Below are 20346 nucleotides of genomic sequence, written 5' to 3' on the forward strand. Positions count from 1 at the left end.
ATGTCTAAGTGTCTACTTACATAACTAAATAAATCTTAATCCAAGAACATGGAAATAGTCTTTTAAAAAAACAACGCATAGAGAAGAATGAATGTTTAATAATACAACTGAGTTTCTTAAGTTCATCTGGCAGGGAAAGAGCTGGGAAAGGTTTAATTTCCACAGTTTTGCAGTAGTATATGGCATTATCTTGAAACCTCAAGGATGTGAGAAGAATAATGCTGCATTTTATAAAAGCAGTATAACTGGAGGTAAATATTTAGAGTCATAGTTGTTAACAGAGCACTGAACAAATGCTTTAGCTCTTTTGGTTTTGATACTTTTAAGTTTTCTATTCTATCTTGTAAGAATACCGTTCTGCCACTAAGCACAACAAAGAAAACCCATAAAATATATGAACAAGAGTTGGGTTTGTATCTGTAATGCTAATAAACACATGCTAATGAACAGCATTCACTTACCCAAGCATTTCTTTACAATGCAAACCCTCCGTCAGACCCAAAGGCCACGTACACATCAGACTCATATCACAGGTAGTCCTGCTGTGATACCCACCCAGGCCACGATCTCTTCTAAACATCTATAAAAGTCACTCATAGGCTACGTTTCAGTATGAGATGCCATAAAATAATCTTTGCCTACATCCCCCTGAGATACTGGTTCTGTTGTACTTAACTTTTCTTATTCTCATCCAGTGAACCATGGTTGCCAAAACAGGTTATGACTCTTGTTATTTTAGAATATGAAAGAAATATATATGAAAAAAAATATGTCATCAGTTGGACAGCAGGTATCTAATCAGAGGTATGCTAGCTAGTATAAGTTTTTTGTATGTTATTCTTTCCTTTAACAGGTAATGAATTTTGGTAATACTAAATATGGTATATTGGTAAACAAATAATTATATTTTAAACAGAACTATTAATAGAGTGTGTGCCTGGAAAATCCATTTTATTATTATTTAAAAGTCATAATGCCTTCTAACATGTATTTTTTCTCTGTACATTGGTAAACAAAAGTAAAAGGGAACATTCTAATTTATTCTACAATAGCACTGTGCTTGCATTAGAGTCACTGACTGTTTTTTCTCTTACAGAGACAAGTGCTCAGTCATAGTCAGCTGGCCAATCTTTTTAAGCTACAGTTTCACTGGGAGTAGTAGTTTCTATATAAATGTGCAAATTTTAGAGGGACATGGGGAAGGATTTCCTTCAAAGACAGAAAAATAAGTAAGGCACTTTTATTTCAATTAGGCAATCAGTAACACTGTTGTGATGACACGATTTATGTTTGAAATACCTGTAAAATAATCATAGCAATTAAAATGTGATAGCCATCATATAGGATCCAATTTACTAAAAAACTTATAGTAATGCATTATTGCAGTCTGGTGTCCATGTGTCCTGGGCAGTTATGTACCAGGAAACTTTCTATGAGTTCTCTAAAATGTAATAAAATATTATTAGCACAGGGAATTCTGGACAGATGTCAAACTGGTCCCAGCATCTGCTTCTCCAGTGTTTACTGTACTAGAGAGCAAAAGGGCTGGAGCAAAATCATCTGTCTGCACTGCTGGTGTGCTGGGAAACACTTGCATTTCCTACATGATGAAGTTGCTTCCAACGCAGCTACCCAAACATTCAGATATCTACCAAGGGTCTTGGTGCCAGGAGTGTCAATGAGCTGAGACTTTGTACTGACAAGCAGCATACCCATTTTTTAATGTGGTGTCATCTACTTGATTTTCAAAACTGCCTTGCAAATTGTGACACTACAGTGTCCATCATGCGTCATGATGAACATCTCAGACTCCTGCTGTCTGAAATTGTTCTTTTAGGATAAAAGAATGACATTGTTAGTTAAGAGCAGGAAAATGGGTCTATAGATTATTGCATTCTGTTCCATTGAATTTAGCTGAGTATCTCATTCTCAGGGGACAAATTTGTTAATGAAGTTACAAGTAACATCAGTAAAACCTTTTTTTCCTTGCTCCATCTATAACAACTCATTTTGATGAAAGTGACAGATACCTGTTATCTGGAAAATTTAAGGGAGCTCTTCAGTGCAGTTCAGAAGGAAAAATAAACCTGAATTTAGTCCAGTCATGATTTCTGAGGGGCACAATTTCTTTATAAAGCTAACTGATTTTTTCAGGTAGGCTGTCCTCATATCTACTGACACACACACTCTGTAGCTTCACACAACTTCAAAGTTGTGTTTGGCTGGGAACTCATTTTATACCAGAAAAACTTTTTTTGCAGGATTCTCTGAAAATGCCATTAAAGCAGGAAAATCTCACAGTCTTTCCTGTCTTCTGTACATCTGTCACCTGTTCAGTATGACACTTGGAACAGCATGATCTTCTTGACAATAGATTGGTGATGTGAATTTTTACTTCAATTGGTACTTCAATCATCACTTTGCCTATCAGATTGCCACAGTTGTTTTCCATTTGAGGTATTGTCTTTTCCTAAAATGTTGACCCAGGAAATTCTCTAAGCAAGTATAACCTGCTTAGTATGATGAACTATCCCAAGTCCAGAATTCAGCAAATCTATCTGTGTGTGTTCTTTGTTGGTTCTTTTCCTTACCCAGCAGAAACTTCAGATCTGTTGAGAACTCCGTCATGAAGAAGCTTTTTCTTAATGATTGACAGTTTTTCAGTGTCATGATAACCGGATAATGTGCTCTAATAAATACATTTTGAAAATTCCCAAGAAATAAGTAGTTCAGAGTAACTGACTTGAAAAACAATTTTTAATGCTTTTGGATCTTTGACCTTTGATTTTGAGAATTCCCAGATGTTTACATGTAATACTGCAGAAATAGTGCTGATCCTGTATGGGGACTGGGACAGGGTTATGTGAGGTACTTCACAATCTGCTAGAACAGAAGAAAAGCTAGAAAAGGAACCAATGAAGAGATGGCATGAGCTTTTAAGAGCAAGATAACAAATCAATGACAGTATCAGAACAACAACCAAAGTACTGTTTGCCTGTCCTAACAAATGCTTGTCCAGTTTATAATCCTATCTGAATAACTGCGAAGCGTGGCTTAGATTTAGTCATCCAACAGAAATGCCTGCACGAGAGTCCTAAATATTCTCAATTGTCTTTAAAAACTGCAAGGAATCAATGTCTAAACAATATTGGTGATTCAAAATACCACCTGATAACAGAAGTAGGCAGATTTTTTTTTTTTTTGTACCAACTGGTACCTCCCTGCTGGTTCCACATGGGACTTATAGATCACTTTTCTTAAAAAGTTCAACTCTATCTGAGTAGCCTGAGACAGAATTAGTCTATATAGGTTAAAATAAGCAAATGACCCAAAGCATTTATATAAAGAGGAGTCAGAAATGTCACCAAATTGGGAAGGTCATGGAAACAAGACATGAATGCTATAAATCTATTTTAAATGAAAATTATTTGAAATATTTATAGCTAAGGCCAGAGCAAAAGAAAACTATACAAATATTATCATTTTGTGTGACAGCAGACACCCATAGGTGTTCTGAGACATCAGGGAGAGCATGGCAGGCTAAGATTTACACTGTTTTAGCTTTTAAATTTACTCTCCTTTCCATTCTACTTCTGTTGTTGGATACACTGTCTATTTTTCTAGTGAAACTTAGTCACATAGTACAAATATTAGTAAGCAAAATGTGAAATATAATGAAAATATGATTCAGTTATGCTTGGCTCCAGTAAGCTAAAGAATATGAAACATTATCAACAGAGATTTTCCTTTTATGGTGGAATGTGATACAGTTGTAAAAGAAGCCATGACAGGAAGAGTCTGAAGTTATGTGAAATTTGCTACAGCAGTTTAATTAGGGATTTGGACATACAATGTTTTTTATTAAGTCCATGCCTATTTTTAACAACTTCTTTAGCCTTTAAGTTTGTGTAATACACAGATGTTTTACAAGCATGTGTTATTTACTAAAGCATGTTTACTGTTGAAACACAGTAGATTTACTGCCAAATAATGCTCCTAGCTGTTTTAAATGCCAATAAGGGACAGATATGTTTTTACTGAAGTTTATCACTGCTGTTTGGGCTGCCGAAAATTTCATGAGGTGACTAGAGTTCACCAAGAGGTCTCAGATCATAGGGATGAGAATCCAGATATCTTTCCTTTCACCCAGCATAGCTTCAGTTGGATGCAGGATTTCATATCAAGACTGCTTTTGAGCCTGAGTCTCCTACTTTGAAAGGGCTTCCTTGGATCAGGCAGCAGCTTTAAGTTGTCATCATACTCAGCTGTCATAACTGATTCTGCACTGAAAATCATCATAGAGGTAGCAGATATGTCTGAAAACTCAGTCTGCTGCCTCCTCAGCCATCACAGCTCGCAGTTACATCAAACCACCAAAGGAGCTTCAGAAAAGCTTCTAGCAGAGTCATGTTGAATATCTTCTCTTCTGCTGTCTATGTTATGGTGTCAGAGGACCAGGGCACACAGAAGTAGCCTGCCACCACCTTTACTGCCACGGCTAGATTCATCTACTCAAGCCCCTGTCTGAAATGCATACATTTCACTTTGGTAGTGCTGCTATATTGCAATGTTACTAGGCAAAAATTAAGAATATAATTTCCCTCTTCTTTTGATGATCATTGTACTCAGCTGCAAGTTCAGGAAGTTCGAGAGCACAAAATATTTGAGCTGGGGGAATATTTTGGCATGACTAAATCACTGAGTATATCACTTCATGTTTTCTGTATTCTGAGATTTCTTTCGAGACATCTGGTTTTGGTCCTAGTAAAGGAGATCAAGTTGGTGGAGGTGAAGTCAATGGGTTGTCTGGTCTTGGCATGAATCCATGTCAAATTGTTTTAGCAAAGTGTATAAAGTGTAGTGATAACAATGGCACTACTGAGGAAAAATAGGAATCAATATGATCACAGATGGGTGAAATTAAACAAGCAAATAACTGTGCAGTTTAATAGCTCATACTCTGATCTTATAAAAACACTGTCCTCAAATTAAACATACTATTGATTTGTCCATATTGTAATGTAATCTAACAGCGGTTCTTTAGTAATTAGTCCAGTTTTTTATACACAAAATTAGAATTCATTATATTTGCCAGTTAGTATGTGTTTAAAAGTACCATTACAAAAAATGCAAGCATCTTTAACCTCACATATTTTTTACTTATCTCTTTGCTTTAGTTTTAAGTCATAACATTGTCATATTTCACAAGCAGTAGCTGCTCTTATTTTCATAGCAACTGCCTTTCACTGCGCAATGGCAACTGCAACTCTGTTTCCTAATTAAGGCATAAATCTTCTTCCCTCCATTCCATACCTGGCACCTGTCCAGAGCTACCATTTCCCAACTATCTTTACCAACTTGAGGTGCTGCAAAGGCACAAAGAAGTTTCTTTTTCAATCACTCCCTCCTACACCGCTTTTTGTGAGGCTATGCTTCAAGCAGAAAGCTAAAGGCTGCACATTCTTTACACTTACATGCACCATTAACTGCAGCTCGTTCACAGAACAAATCACCGAATGTTTCATAATCCTTTCTCTCTTAATGGGCATTTCCAAATGGTTTTCTTTCAACAGCACTATCTTCTGCATCAGGAAGTGCAGGCGTTCACCTTTAACGCCCTGCTTTTGCAACATCCTGGCACTTAATCATATCACAAAATGGCTGACATCATCTAGGTCTTGCCAATACTAAAATGTCCAATTCTGGGAACAGAAATAAAACACTCTAACTTACTTCACTGAAATTGCAGGGGTTAAAGAAAAGCATTAAAAAATAATGCAGCAAATGCTGAGGGAAAGTTTTAAGGATTTAGGAGGACTACAGACAAACTGTTTCTCCAGTCAGTTTTCCTGAAGTTTCGTTTGTCTATTTACAGTGAAGGTAAAGAGTGGTCTGAAAATAAACTGCAGTGTAACTCTGCTTAAGAATTTGTATATGTTTCCCAACTTATGTTGAAGTATCCTACAAGACATTTGAATGAAATTCAGTGCTTGTTTACCCTCCAGCCTGGCTTTGTTCTGACAGTAAAGATGGTCACAAATACTTTTGTTTCTATTTATTTCTTTTCGTGGGAAACAAAAAGATCAAATTAAGTTACAATGCACTTAGCACAAATCTACTGTGTTACTGAGGTTGTTTAATGAATAGGAAAAGCATGCAATTGAATGGACTGTGTTGTGAAAAGCAGCCCACTTAAATGGAACAAATTCCCAAATCTCAAACCAAAACTGAATTCTTGCATTATAATGTTTATTGTATTCAATTTTATGAATAACTTTGCCAGATATACATTGTAAAGAGGTATTGTATATGATAACATAACATAAATCAGTCAACTACAATTTGAACGAGGAAAACCAGAAGGATGTGTGATGTCTGTACTAAGTTTGTGTATCTTATGCACAGGGTGCTCTTCTGATTTTGATTTTCATGAAACTGAAATCTGATTCTAAACACATAAAAGTAGTCAAGCTACAAAATGCATTATCTTTGCCTTACTGTGTATATGGAGAAAGCCTTGACATGCAAGCTTTAGACATCCCAATATTCAGTTTGGATTAAGAGATGTCCCTTCATAAAAACAATCATGACACTCTTCCCCCTCACTTCTGCTTACCCCATTTCACTGCAGTTCAAAATACTGTTAACTGAGAAAACCAACATTATTTTGCGTTCTTTTTCCTTTTTAGAGAATGTGAGGTATTCAGCAATGCTGTTCCGGTGCTGAGGTGGAAGGTGGTACATTATTCGCGAAACAGCGGTTTCTTTAGCACACAGAGAACTGATAAGTTTGCCAAAGATAGATTCAATGATCACATTTAAATTTATGAATGCAGACAAATTAATTCACCAGATTCACTTGGAATATTTAGGTTTTTTATACTCCTTTTTATGCCTCCACACTCACACGTCAAACTCCAGAGAATACCTGATATTCTACAAACACAAGCACAATTAACTCATTCCATGTATTATACCAAGAAATTGAGAAGTTTTAAGGAAAACTGGACCACATAGTTGGAGGGGAACTCCTGGACCACATTATGATATTCTTTTATAATTTTTCAACTATGCCAAGCACTATTGGGGCATTAGACCGGAGCTGTTAGCCAGCAGAGCTGACTGATTTACCAGATGCCCTGCAGAATACTTGTACCACACACAGCACTAGTATCACAAGCCACAGCCACACAATTAACTTGCTTCAGCTCACTTGTACTAGAGACATGGACAGGATTGTGACAGGGCTTTGCTGAGCATGAAATAGACATGACCTTATGATAACAGAAACAGAGTTGAATGAATGAGAAAATAATGGAATAATTTGGCAGCGATTCAGATGAAGTTCATCTTAGCAATAACTTAGGCTGCCCCTTTCCCTTCCTTTCAACGCAGGATAGCTGCCACAGAACTGTCATGCTAGTGGGTTTGGCTTCTCTTAGGCACATATTGAATCTAGTGGAATATTTTTAAATCTTAAAAAGGCAGGAATTACATCAAGAAAACGGAATAAGAGTAAATGAGACAAAGTAATATTTTACATATGCTTCCTTATCCTTTCCGGGTTAGGCCCATGAGCTTTATAAAGGTGACCAATAAAAGCTGGTGTTGTTGAGTATCCATATCCTGCACAGCATTCTTTGAAGGGAGGTAAAACATTTGCAGTAATGGAAAATCAAAACAATACGATCTTGCCTCAGAGTATTTTTAAAATTATTTTACTAGTCCATTTGCAATGTTTCATTGCATCAATAGTGGAAAAAAAAAAAAAGGTAATTTTTAAATTATTTCCTACTGGTATTCATTATTTTGTCACCAAGAACCTCCTGGTGACATCAGGAATACATATCTACTGCACACCTACATCACCCAGCTTGCAGCAGCACTTTCTGGGAGGCCAGGTGTCTCCAATTTGGAAGAAATTATTAAAATCTGTTCAGCTGGTTCTGCATCAAAGAACTCTGTAATTGCTTGGTTCTAGGGCTTTCTGCCATCTGAGGCTGAAATGGTAACCATCTGTTAAGAATTCCTCCACTGAGTAATTTTATTCATATTCTGCTGAATAAAACCAGAAAAAAAAATATTTAAAAACCAAAAAACTTTCATAGTTATAGCGTGTTTTTGAACGAAGTTCTATAACACGCGTTTCTCAGTGGTTCCTGTTGTCAATTTTCTGCACTGGCTGATTGTACAGCAGGAAGAATAATTTACTTACCATGAAATATTATTACTTTATGCTAATAATAGCTCACAGGAAAAAGAAGCATTGTTTTGTTATTATTCTTTCATCGATGTAATGCTTAGAAGTTGCTGAGAGCTTCACAGATTAAATTAAAGAGAATTCCTGGTATAGGGAGCACAAGATTTGAAGACTGGTCTTCTTTATAAAACAGGTCCTGTAAAATGAACATTTTCATTCTACTATCTAAAGTCACTTTGTAATTTAGGATAAGGTTTGCCTTAAATAACTTGTGCCATCTCAAAGTTAGGTGTCTAATCAAAACCTGGTCCTCTAGGTTTCTTCTGCAGTCAATACTAAAGCACAGACATTCACCAAACAGTTTGCCTTAAGGTTCGTGTTTAAACTGGAAGAGGTGGATCAGCTTGTGGAAGTGTCTCCATCTATCCATCTGTACGCTGCAAAAATCCAACTTCTATGGCCTTTGGACCCTTCGTTTGTGCTTCAGATCTCTGTCCATAAAAGGAAGTGCTTCATTTCTCCAAATGCTTATGTATTTTCCAACTTTTGTAACTGGTGAGGCCACATACAGCTCTTTAGTAGAAGTCCATTTTCAGACACTGACTTCCATTGTATTTAATAATGATGAAGACATACGAAGGAACAATTATGATTAAAAGCAATATTATTATGTATATATGCACAGGAACATTAATTTTACGATTTCTAGATTTTGAAAAATGTATATTTGGGGTTTTAATTTTGTTTTTTTTTTTTTTCATGCTTGGGGAGTGGAAAGAGGAGATAGTATCACTCTGTTGTGTAAAAGATCTCCTCTCTTATGTAACAATCACATAAGACAACTTTTCCACTTGAAGACACTAAAGACCAAAAGAACAATGTGAGTGGTTGGCTTTAAAGGCAGACAACTGGGGAACAGAGTAGGAGTGATCAGTGAGTTACCAAAGCTTCAAAGGATATCTAGAGCAAGGCTCAGAGTCAGCTATCAATTCGCAAATTCAGGTTTCTGCATTCACCACTGCAACCTCTTCATCTTTTCTGGAGGGTTTCTCTTTGTCAGGTCAATACACAACTGCCAACAGTGTCTCCTCACATCTGGAGAAGCCAGCACTCTGCCATCATATCCCATATGTCAGGCTCTTAACATGTGGCTTTATTCTCAGTTCTCCTGGTCCAAAATCTGTGGAAGGGACTAGAATGTTCAATTCCTGGAAAAGATAACTGCTAAATAATTATGTTTTCAATATTTCAGAGGGAGGGCAAAAGGTTGTAATTAAAGCCAGGAAATTGTGGAAGAGTGAAATAGGAGAGTTTCAACTTTTATTTCTCACCTTTAAAAAGTTGATGCGCCTAACATAGAAAGATCAGGAAGAACATGTAAAATGTTACTTTTTAACTCACTAGACATATCAAGTATTTTCTCCTTTTATGGAAGCCTCAAGAACAAGGAGGGTGGAAGTATGCTGTAACGACTACCTGCCTTGCACTCTTGAACAGGAACTGAATTCTTGTCCTCTGCTTGTAGAATGAACAGCACGATAAGGCCTCAGCTGTGGGTTTGCCTCATTGTTACTTTATCCTCTAATGCATTATTTCAAATTTGGTTTCATATTACATGTATTTTAGAAATATATGAAAATAGGAAAGTAGGGGCTTTGTATTTTATTTATGCCTGAGTCATTACTGCTCCCATAGGAAGACCAAATGACCATATACTAATGTGGTTCTTATTCATAGTCCCAGCAATATAGTAACAGTTCATAGAAGTCATTCATAACCTGACATTTTTTACAACACCTTCCTGTCATGTCATCATACCAACTTCTCTGTATTCTCCATGGTGAAGACAAGCTATAAAAAGGAATTTTCTACCATATCAGTCTCTGAGCCATCATTAATATCAGCCAGAGTCTCAGCCAAATGCCAAGCCATTCTCACTCTTCCCCTTCTGCTGCAAGCAATGGGGAACTCAAAGTGACAGAGCACCCAAGAGCTAGGAGGGACCCACAGACAGCTAAGGGGACAGGACATATACCCTTTGGATGTCAGTAAGGTGGCAATCTTCTCACAGAGGCATAGCAAAATGTTGGACTCTCATGCAGAACAGTGTCCATCTATCACTAAAGGGATGGACAAATGGCCATGAGCATGTGTTCTCGATCCACGTGTTTTATGGCATTTGGAAAGTGTATTTTACTGGGGATTAGGGAACTGATTCATCCTAAAGCTCCTCTTCTCATCAGAGCTCTCCTTAACAGTGAAGTCTAGTCTGTAATTCCTTCCCAGAGCCCTCTGAACAAGGTCTTTTCTGTTCTGCCATTGCTTCAGGACTCCCAGCCCCTGACAGCCTGTGAATCGATGCCTAACCAAAGTAGAGCACTCTCAGACAGCCCACTGAGTTGTGATTAGCCCCAGGGCTGGATGCTTACCGATACAGCCTGCAGTCATCCCACCTCAGGAGAAGTCCACTGGGGACTGTAAACTAAGCCATGTACTTCTTTATTAATTCATTAATGTCCTTTACTGGCTCTCAGATCATTGTGGTAACAGAATTACTGCAGCCATGAATGCTATTTTATGGCAAAAAATAAAACTGAAGCTAAATTGAGTGTGACAGTGACCATAGAGAAGAATAACATTGCTAATGGAGCTCTTGCACTGCTCAGATTCCACAGACAGCACAGGGATTGTAAAACAAGACTCAGTTTGATTTCATACATAGCAACAACATCAAAACTGACAGAAACAAGGGCTGTGAGATAGAAACATACCAAACCATGCCTGTGTCAGAAGAATTTTGACTAATGAACTGAAGACAGGAGGACTGAAGCAATATATTCAGGGCTAAGGTCAGTAGCAGCACTGTAACTTAGCCAAAGGTGCTTTTCTCAGTTCCATTTTCTTTCTAGTGAGGGAGCTGCCTTGTTTATTTGCTGTTGTTAAATTGAGGGATCTTAATACCAAACAACACTGCTTTATGGAACAGTATTATCACAGCAAACAAAACATTCAGCAGTTGACACTACATCATCATGGTCCACCCTGCCACCTTCAGAACATGGCATGAGGGACAATGGACCCAAGCGTGCGAGGAGCCATCACTAGCAGATAGCAGAGTGCAGAACACCAGCCTGACTTGTAAGAAGGAATCTCCCACAGCTATATGGTTGGCAATGAATCAAGAAGCTGTCAGAGGTGTTTGCAGCTAGTTAACAGAAGTCACGTTAGTATCCTGGTTTGAGGGAAGTCTGTTGTAAAATGGAGATCTCCATTATGGAAATTTAAAATGGCAACTGTAGCATGCAGGTTCAAATTAAAGACCTGACATACTGGAAGATGGAAATGAGAGAAGCAAGAACTGAGACTTGGTTTAATGCATAATGTGCCGTGCAAATACTCTCTTCGTGTAATCGCTTTTCAGAATTCAGAGAACATTGTAAACTTGCAGTAACAATTGCTTGGATAATAACCAGGCAGTGTTTTCCACAGAACATGGAATAAATTCTCTTTTCTTTTCAACAAACACTGAAGTAGAAAGATACATCCAGCAGCAATCAAACTGATTGAACATGTTAAAGGTCAAACAGGTAGATAAAAAATAGAAAATTTAAAAGAGTATTTTTCAGTCTTAATATTGACCTGTCAGTATCATCATAAAATATATGTATATATATATGTATATATATATATAAATTCCAACTTTAATAACATCCAGTCATCCATGAACTGTGTTGGCATTGGTAGTGTCTTTTTTGGGAAGAGCAATAATCTCAAAGATTCAAACTTGGAAGTATTTGCTAAGTTCTGCTAGCAAAAATATTTCAGAGCCCAAAGTCCAAAGGAAAAAAAAAAAAAAGTGAGAGAAGTAAATGTAGTAATCATGGTTGTGCATGCATAAGCCTATGTAAAAACTCTAATGCAGAACACTTGTACACTTCTATAGATTGTTTAGCTAACATGAAATCTTCCCCAAGGGAGACTTCCAACCTTTAAAAAGCATCCACACCCTTCAGAAAAATCCCCCTCAGAATACAGGCAGATTCAAGGAAAAAACTGGTAAAAAAAGTGTACCATACACTGATGTAACTCATCGTGCATATACACTCATTGGGAGCAAATGGAGGCATAGGTGAAGCTGGCTGTGTAATTGAGTTTGGGGTTTGGTTTTAGGTATTTTTTTGGGGGGGGAGGGTTTGTTTGGTTGTTTTTTTGCTTGCTTGTTTGTATGCTTCCTTTTATTCAAACTATGAAAATAGTAAATTGAGAGAAAGAGAGAATTCTGACAATCTCCCCCTGGGAAGCCTAAAATTATTATTTTTTTTTTTAATTATTTTTACTTTCTAAGTGTTTGAACTTTTTGCCCCTCCAACAATTGAATGGACTGATGCCCTCTGGAGCTGTGCCTCTTCAGAGTCATGATACCTCCAGCCCTAGTCTGCCTGCCTTCTGGGAAGATGGCATAGACAAGTGGCCTGAGAAGCTTCTTCCCTGGGAGAACAACAGCTGAGGGCACACCAGACTGAATGACAGGGCTGACACATCCCTGCAGACTCAGCAGTATCCAGTGGCCCTCACACGTCTGTCAAAAACCAGGGGTGACGCTGACACAACAGAAAGCTGTCTACCTTACTTAAAAATGTTTCCACCAATGTCTTTCCACTAAGAACTTCAGGAACCAATGCTATACCTGTAACAAGGGTGAAGGGGTTGTTTCTGAGCATGCGTCCCCAAAAGTCTGTACGGGTATTTAGTACAGTACATTATAATACTAGTTGATACTGTCTGCTGGTGCACCAGGCCAGTGACTGGTACACACATGCCCCAGGGCAGAGCATACCCCTTTCTCTGCCAAGATTAAAAGAGAGCTCCAAATACAGGCATAACATTTATCGCTGAAAGATTCTGCTAGTGTTAGAAGCCAACTGCAGGGTCAAAACCACTGAAAACAAGTTCATCTAAGGGCAAATCTTGGCCTTAAAAACTGCATTACATGAAGAAAGTGCTATTGGGAGCAATTAAGAAATCAACATCTGCCAACAAATACACAGTTATTTTCTGTTAGAAGAATAGGGAGGGAGTGATATATTAGGTACCATTTTTTAATGACAACCACCGTACCAATGTGAAAGTTTTAGAACACTCAAGAGGTTTTTTGCAAACTAAATTTGATGCCCTTTGTGTCATCAGAACAAATATATGGCACACAGAAGAAAAAAAAGGACATGTTAGAAACTATGTGATTAGAGTAGTTATGCTCAGGCCACAGTCACTGGGTGAGGTTGCATAAAAATGAAGAAAACAAGATTGTATAATATACCATTTCAGTTTTAATGAATTGTAGAGTCTTTATAACGAAAATTATAATGCAGTTAAAAATTGTAAGTTTTCACCTTAGAGAAGTTGCAGTAGAAGTTCAAATCATATAAAGGATTATAATGCATTTTAACAGGAACCTGAGAAGGCATTTTAGAGTTGTGTGTTACCACTGAAGAGCCCTGTAGATTTATTAGTAACATTCAGTTAGAAAGTCTAGTTCTGTCATGAAAAGACAACGGCTTTTCTGATTTGGTTAGCTTGACCAAGGCCTTGCTTTCACCAAGTCATATATAAAATCATAGACTACTATGACTGTGAAGAATTGTCTACTACACAGTCTTGGCCATAGGACTTAATGAAAGTGTATTGTAACTGAAACCTGCTGATTAACAAGTATGATTTTAATATGTCCAGAGATAGAGATTTTTTGGTAAGCTTTGAGAATTTCTCATTATTGCTTAATTTTTATTTAATCATGTTACTTTCATCCCATTATAATATCCCTTTTGTATATTACATTATCATATTGCTCTTATACAGAAATATTTAAATTTTGATGTTACTAACTCATAAGTATTACAATTTTGTTTTAAAGTTAATTTGCCTACTATTCGCTTCTATCCATTTGATTTTATAATATCTTTTTCTGTTGCACTACACCCATCCACCTGTGAAATACAGCTCTTCTTATAGAATACTTAAAAATACTGTTCAATCACCATGTAATGTTATCCTTGGTAAACAGTTTATTTTTCAATCTCTTACTACAAAGTAAAACTTTTTAAACCATTAATAACTCTCTGTATTGGTTTTGAACCTCATGCAATATTTCAATATCTTTTTTAAATTCCATATATTAGATCTGAATATCTATGAGGAGTGCAGAAGCATGAAATACTAAGCTGTATATCCTTTTCAGTATTTAGCTTTGTGCATAAAAGATAAAGATTGCATTAACAGCTTCAGTCAGAGAAAAGCTTCAAGACTTTATAGTGAACTAACTGCTTATCACCATGACCAGGTCAATTTAGTCTTTGATCATCCAAAAAGTCATCAATATTGTAACCATGACCTACTTTTTTGTGTTCCTGTGAGTTTGCATTTCTCCTTTGGCCATGAAATGGAGTTGCATACTATAGGTTGTCACCCATCTACAAAGTGATCCACGTAACTCCAGTCAGTTACTTTATCTCACCTAAGCCTGGAATCATATGTAACTAAAATCAATGATGACTTTAAGTATCTTGCAAGTTATTTCTGGTAACTTTTAAAAGCCTTGGACCAAGAAACATTCCATTGAAATGCATTTTAACATAAGCTTCCCTTCTGTGCTGGTAATAAATCTCACTTTACATTCACATTTAGTCAGGGTTTAATCCATCTAAAATATGCCATTTGTAACACTCTAGTTTCCTAAATGAAACCGCAATGGTGTAATAATTCAAGTATTTAATAGAACATTCAATATACTATGTCATTAATATTGTCTATTGACTCAAATGATTATACAATGTTAATATGAACAGATCTACAAGCACATGCTGACTATTGTTAATTTTACTGGCCCCTCCCTTAATTCTGTATTAATTGATTACCATACCATCATTCATCAAAGTTACAATGACAGGTCTATGAATTATTCAGATTTTTCCATATCCCAATTTTGGCTTGATGTTAGCTTAGTTTGGATTTTTCTCAGTGTTCCTTGGTTTACTGAAAATAAATATGAATAAATGAGACAGCTCCCAAGCTATATCTTTTAAATCTCTTGGACACAGTTTATTTGGACCAGTATTTTAAAAATACCTAAAATTTAGTAGTTACCTTATGACAACCTGCTCAGACTCTAGTGGAAAAGAAAGGACATGTGTACCATTAGGTGATACAATCCCATTCTTTCATCCTGAAGATAGATAATAATTGAATTCACACTTTCCAATTTTCTGCATTATTGAATCCAATATTACTGTTCTACTTTTTCTTGTTTGAAAATTCCTTTGAGTTCTACTCTACTTTGCTGGGTTAATAATTTTCCTTTCATTTTTCCATTTCAATAGTACCCTTTATGTTTCAATCCAGGTATGCGCTTCAGAAAAGAAAAATCATTGTCTCCAATTCCTGATTCTTCATTTAGGTTCTCATGAATCTAAAATTACCCAGTAACATCTTTTGAAGCCATAACATGGAGTTTGTTGAAAAGGATCATGAAGTGCTTTGCACTGGGGACTGTGTCTAAACCCTGGTGAGATATATGTGATTTAAATCTAGATTTCCACAACAGTCCAATTGGTATGCTTAAATTCCTGGCTCCTTTGGATGGAATTGAGTCCAATGCAAAACTCAACATCTTTGATTGTAAAGCATGAACAGAGGAAGACAAAGAGAGGTGTTTACCTAGGAACGAACACCTACTCATGAGAGCACACACTCAGGTGATTGGAAAACAGGATTTTAGGTTCACTTTAGCCATAGATGGTTTGAAATCACTTTGCTGAACAGCAAGGTGACAACTGCGAGGTTAGAAATTTTCTATCTTCAATTTTAAGGCTGGCACAGTAGCATTTAACACCAGAAATATGATAATTGAGAAACCAAAGAGAGGTTTAACCAAGAGGATCTGGACTCTGTGTTGATCAAGAATCAATGCTAATTTTGTTCCCTTGGATGCTGGAGTAAAATCAACACAGAAGAGCATGTGGGATCATCCCTGGTACCTCAGTTTACCTAAAAAGGAGTGGTGAAATATGAGATATATGTGGGGTTGTGCTGTTACAGGTGATGAATATCACAGCTCTTTAGGGTTAGTTGCTAATTCCACAGATATACATGTATTATGCTAAAACTTTTTTTTTTTTTTAATTTTAACTCCTGTAGCTATTCCCATTGCTACATTACCCAATATTTTATTTTGAAGCCTCTGTCTGATCACTGTTCCCAATGGGAAATCAGAAGCCATGTGCATGTGGGCTTGCTGGGTAGCACAGCTGCTGCATCACAGATCTGCAATAGAAAGGGTTTAGTCAGTGGGGTGAGAGGATTGAGAGGACTAATTGTTCTCCCTTGTTCATTCAAAGAAACAAAGAGAAGGCAAAGATATGTGGATGGGGCTGAACGGCAACACCTCAACTTCTCACCATGTAGGGCAGTATGACTGCCAAAGTGTGACCCCACATGGAAACACAGCACTGTAAGACAAGCCCAGAATATGGAGGCATTCCTCCAGCCAAGGACTCCCACCAAGTCTTCCCATCTGTATTTGTCATGGACATGCTCTATGACCACAAACAGGACGGTGATACACATCTCCCCCCACTCCCTGCTCCCTGCAAGACACTCAGGAATGACATAACGGGGTGTTAAAACCCCCAACGCAGCTGGGAAAGCATTCTTTCAGAGGGGGGAAGACAACATCACACATACTCCAAGGATTCAGTCCAAAGCCTTGGAATAATTCAAGCATCTGTTATGTTTTCCTGGACCCTGAGTGACTCCTAAAGTCAAGCACTTTAAGAGATGACAGCACAAACACCTCTGGGGCAAACAAACACTCATGTAAACGCATACTTACATTTTCCCGTTCCCCAAATATACTTTTGGATGGAATCTGAGATAAGAAAATTCTCTATTTTTATTCAAATGAGCGTTGAAAGATCTTTTCTTTGGTATTCAAAAGCTCAGTTTGTGACACTTAAAATAAGACAGCCACTGACCCTGGAAATTAAAACATTGGTGAAAAACTGTGTTTCTAAAGGAATGGACTACATGCAATGATAGAAGAAAGAAACATAAACAAGATGAATACTGAAAATATTAGCCTGATCATAGTATAGTGAGTCTATGTATGCATTAAGAGAGAACCCAATTTGCTAATAAAATAATAAGACCAAAATTTATCTGATAAAAAGGCTCTGAGAATGAGAGAAACCCACATCACAGAGATTATGTAAGATTCATTCCTCTGTTTTGTAAACTTTGTAAATGAAAGATAAGGATTGAGACAGATTAGGGTTATATGGCACTTTTATTTATAAGTTTTAACACAATGTATACTGTGTTAAATTTTTCATGCCCATTAAAATGTGGGCTCACAATTTACCATCTAAACTATTCTCAGTGAATTCAGCCTACCGAGAAATGCAAACACTGGTACACACATGGTAATTAAGTACAGATGTGATTATTTGACAAATAATCATAACAAATAATTGTCACTTCCTTGTTTAGAAACCACTAATTTAAAACATGTGTGTGCTGACCTAACCTCACTAGTATACCCTTTTCTAATGTGGGGAGAGAAGAGGGAGAGGGGTTCAAGCTGTTATCTTTTCTACAGGAAAACTAACCTTTTGTTCCCTGGTTCTAACTTTCTGTTTCTCAGAGTTACTTAGCTCAGAAGCATGTTCACACTGGCTTCTGTTTTCCAACACTCGTCATAAAAAGCCGCTTTAGGAGTTTGAGTTGGAAAGACAGAGGCACAAAACACGATGTGCCGTGATGCCATTTTTTCCTGATATACTGGTGCCAGTCAATTACTACTATGAGGGTTCTGCACTCTTCCAGACATGAAGAACATGGAAATATCTTTTCAGTCAGTAGAACCTTAGCTTAGATTAAGGCAACGACTAAACTGAGAAATATTTAATGAGTGAGAACATGAGTGTCTCATCTCAGGCTTTGCACTAAATGCCAGCAACAAACTGACTTTGAACTGGGCATCAAAGAACAGTGCCCAGGACGGCCTGGGGTCTCCCTGTCCCAGTTATTGGACAATGGTTGTCTTGAGGTTATAACATAGTTGTTTAAAGCAAGCAGCCATAGAAACCCATACGTACAAGGGACTCCAAGCAATACACACAAGAAGAAATAGAACATTTCAGAGAGAGAGAGAGCCCCAAGTGACCTTACTTTGCACAAAAAACATCCTCAAGTTTTCATTTTGTTCATGAACCAGACATGAAGCCAGTATTGGCATTTAATAACACCTCCTATGTTCATAAGCAACACATGAGACTTAGTTGTTTATGTTTTAAAAATACAGAATTTTAACTTGCCCATTTACATCTCTAAAATTAAAGGTAATTTTTCTTCAATTAATGATGCTATACCAAGGATAAACCAGCAATGTCAGCAGTAATGATTAAAATGGTATATTTCTAAGATTGTACAAGTCATGTAGCAGTGTTTACTTTGAAGTAGGTTGTTTATCTGTACTGAAAAATGTTAAACCCAGTCTTCAAACAATTTAATTTAGCTTCTCAATCAAGTGTTGGTGTGGAGTCTTCAGGAAAAAAGAGCAAGACACTTAGTGAGTGTTTATGTAAAAAAGCACTGTTTACATTTCAGCTTCCCCTCAGAATCTGTAGTTTAATGTTTATAGAAAACAGCCAGCAAAGTTGTATAATTTGATTATAATGAACAATAGCATTTTAATTAATTATTACTACTCTCTCATATCACCATTTTGAAAAAATGAGATAAAGGAGGTCCTCTGTAATCACAGGTTGTGGACTTCTTTCACTTTGTTAGTGTCATAGTTAAGTCCTCCAGACAGTGTGTACGGCTCATCTCCCATGTCTGGAAATTCTAGAGTCAGTAATCCCAGATACATGAATGTGCACAGGACCACATCACCACAGAAACATTCACCTTGGGAGGGACTGGGGATCATACTCCAGTCTCTTCTTTCCTACAACATGCCACTGCACTGGCACTCTATTCCTCCTGCCCCCCTCCAGACCTCCCCCACCAGTCTTTTTCTCTCCCTTACTCTGTTTTTTTCCTCCCATGAATATACTCATTCCATGGAGCAGCCCCAGAAACCCACTCCAGGAGAGGCAGTGGGAGCCCAGCTGGACATGCCAGGTTGCAACCTCATCTGTGGAACTGAACCAGATCTGCAAAGCCAGCACCTGATGTTGTCCCAGCAGCTCTGACCATCCATCACAAATAAAGAGCCACTTCAGCTGCCAGTACTGGGAGTAAGCCCCGACTACCTCACCTGCTACTGCCTAACCTCTCCTGCCTTCTATCCTCTGCTTTTTTTAATCAAAGAGAGAAAAAGACTGCTTCAGAGTGATCAATACGAATCACAAGTAGAAACAAGGATGCTTTACAGACCAGGAGCCCCCAGACAATGTCTCTGACAAAATGACTCAGGAGACTTCCAAATACATTTGCTTTGCACATCAGGCAGCTTCTTAAACTTTCAGCTTCAAAACCCCATATGTATTATACTTCAGTTTTGCTTTGTTGGTTTTGTTTGTTTGATTTCTCTCCTGTACTGATTAATCAACTTAATTTTTAGTGTTCGGCGTGAATATTCCAGTCTATTTACCATGGAAATTAGCAATCCAAAGTCTCTGTACTCAGATATCTGAGCTACTTGTGACTGTCTTACAATGACATGATTGGGTTAACACTGTTGTGACCTTGGGTCCATTTAGTTTATCAAAATGAATACCACAGAGTTTATTTCCATAACAATTCTGCATATTCATATGCCATTAAAATGCATCTATCTAAAGGTGATACTTCGGATCCACTTGATCCTATAGAGATAGTTTCATTTTCCGAATAAAGGAGACTCTATTTCCTCAGAGAAATTTGCTATGGAAAAACATGTATACATTTAGAGATAAACCTATGATTTTCTGGATTAGTCCCTATATAACCACAAAGAATTAGACTTGATATCAGGAGAGCTAGTCCAATATAATTTGAAGAAATTAAAAAGAAAAAGGACAGAAAACAACCCTGTACTGAGATTGAGTCAGAAAAAGGAAAGTGCTGTTCATGTGATATCTCTGCCCTTCCCAGCTCCCCTTAGTGTC

Source organism: Patagioenas fasciata, chromosome 2, assembly GCF_037038585.1.
Source record: "Patagioenas fasciata isolate bPatFas1 chromosome 2, bPatFas1.hap1, whole genome shotgun sequence".
Taxonomy (NCBI): domain Eukaryota; kingdom Metazoa; phylum Chordata; class Aves; order Columbiformes; family Columbidae; genus Patagioenas; species Patagioenas fasciata.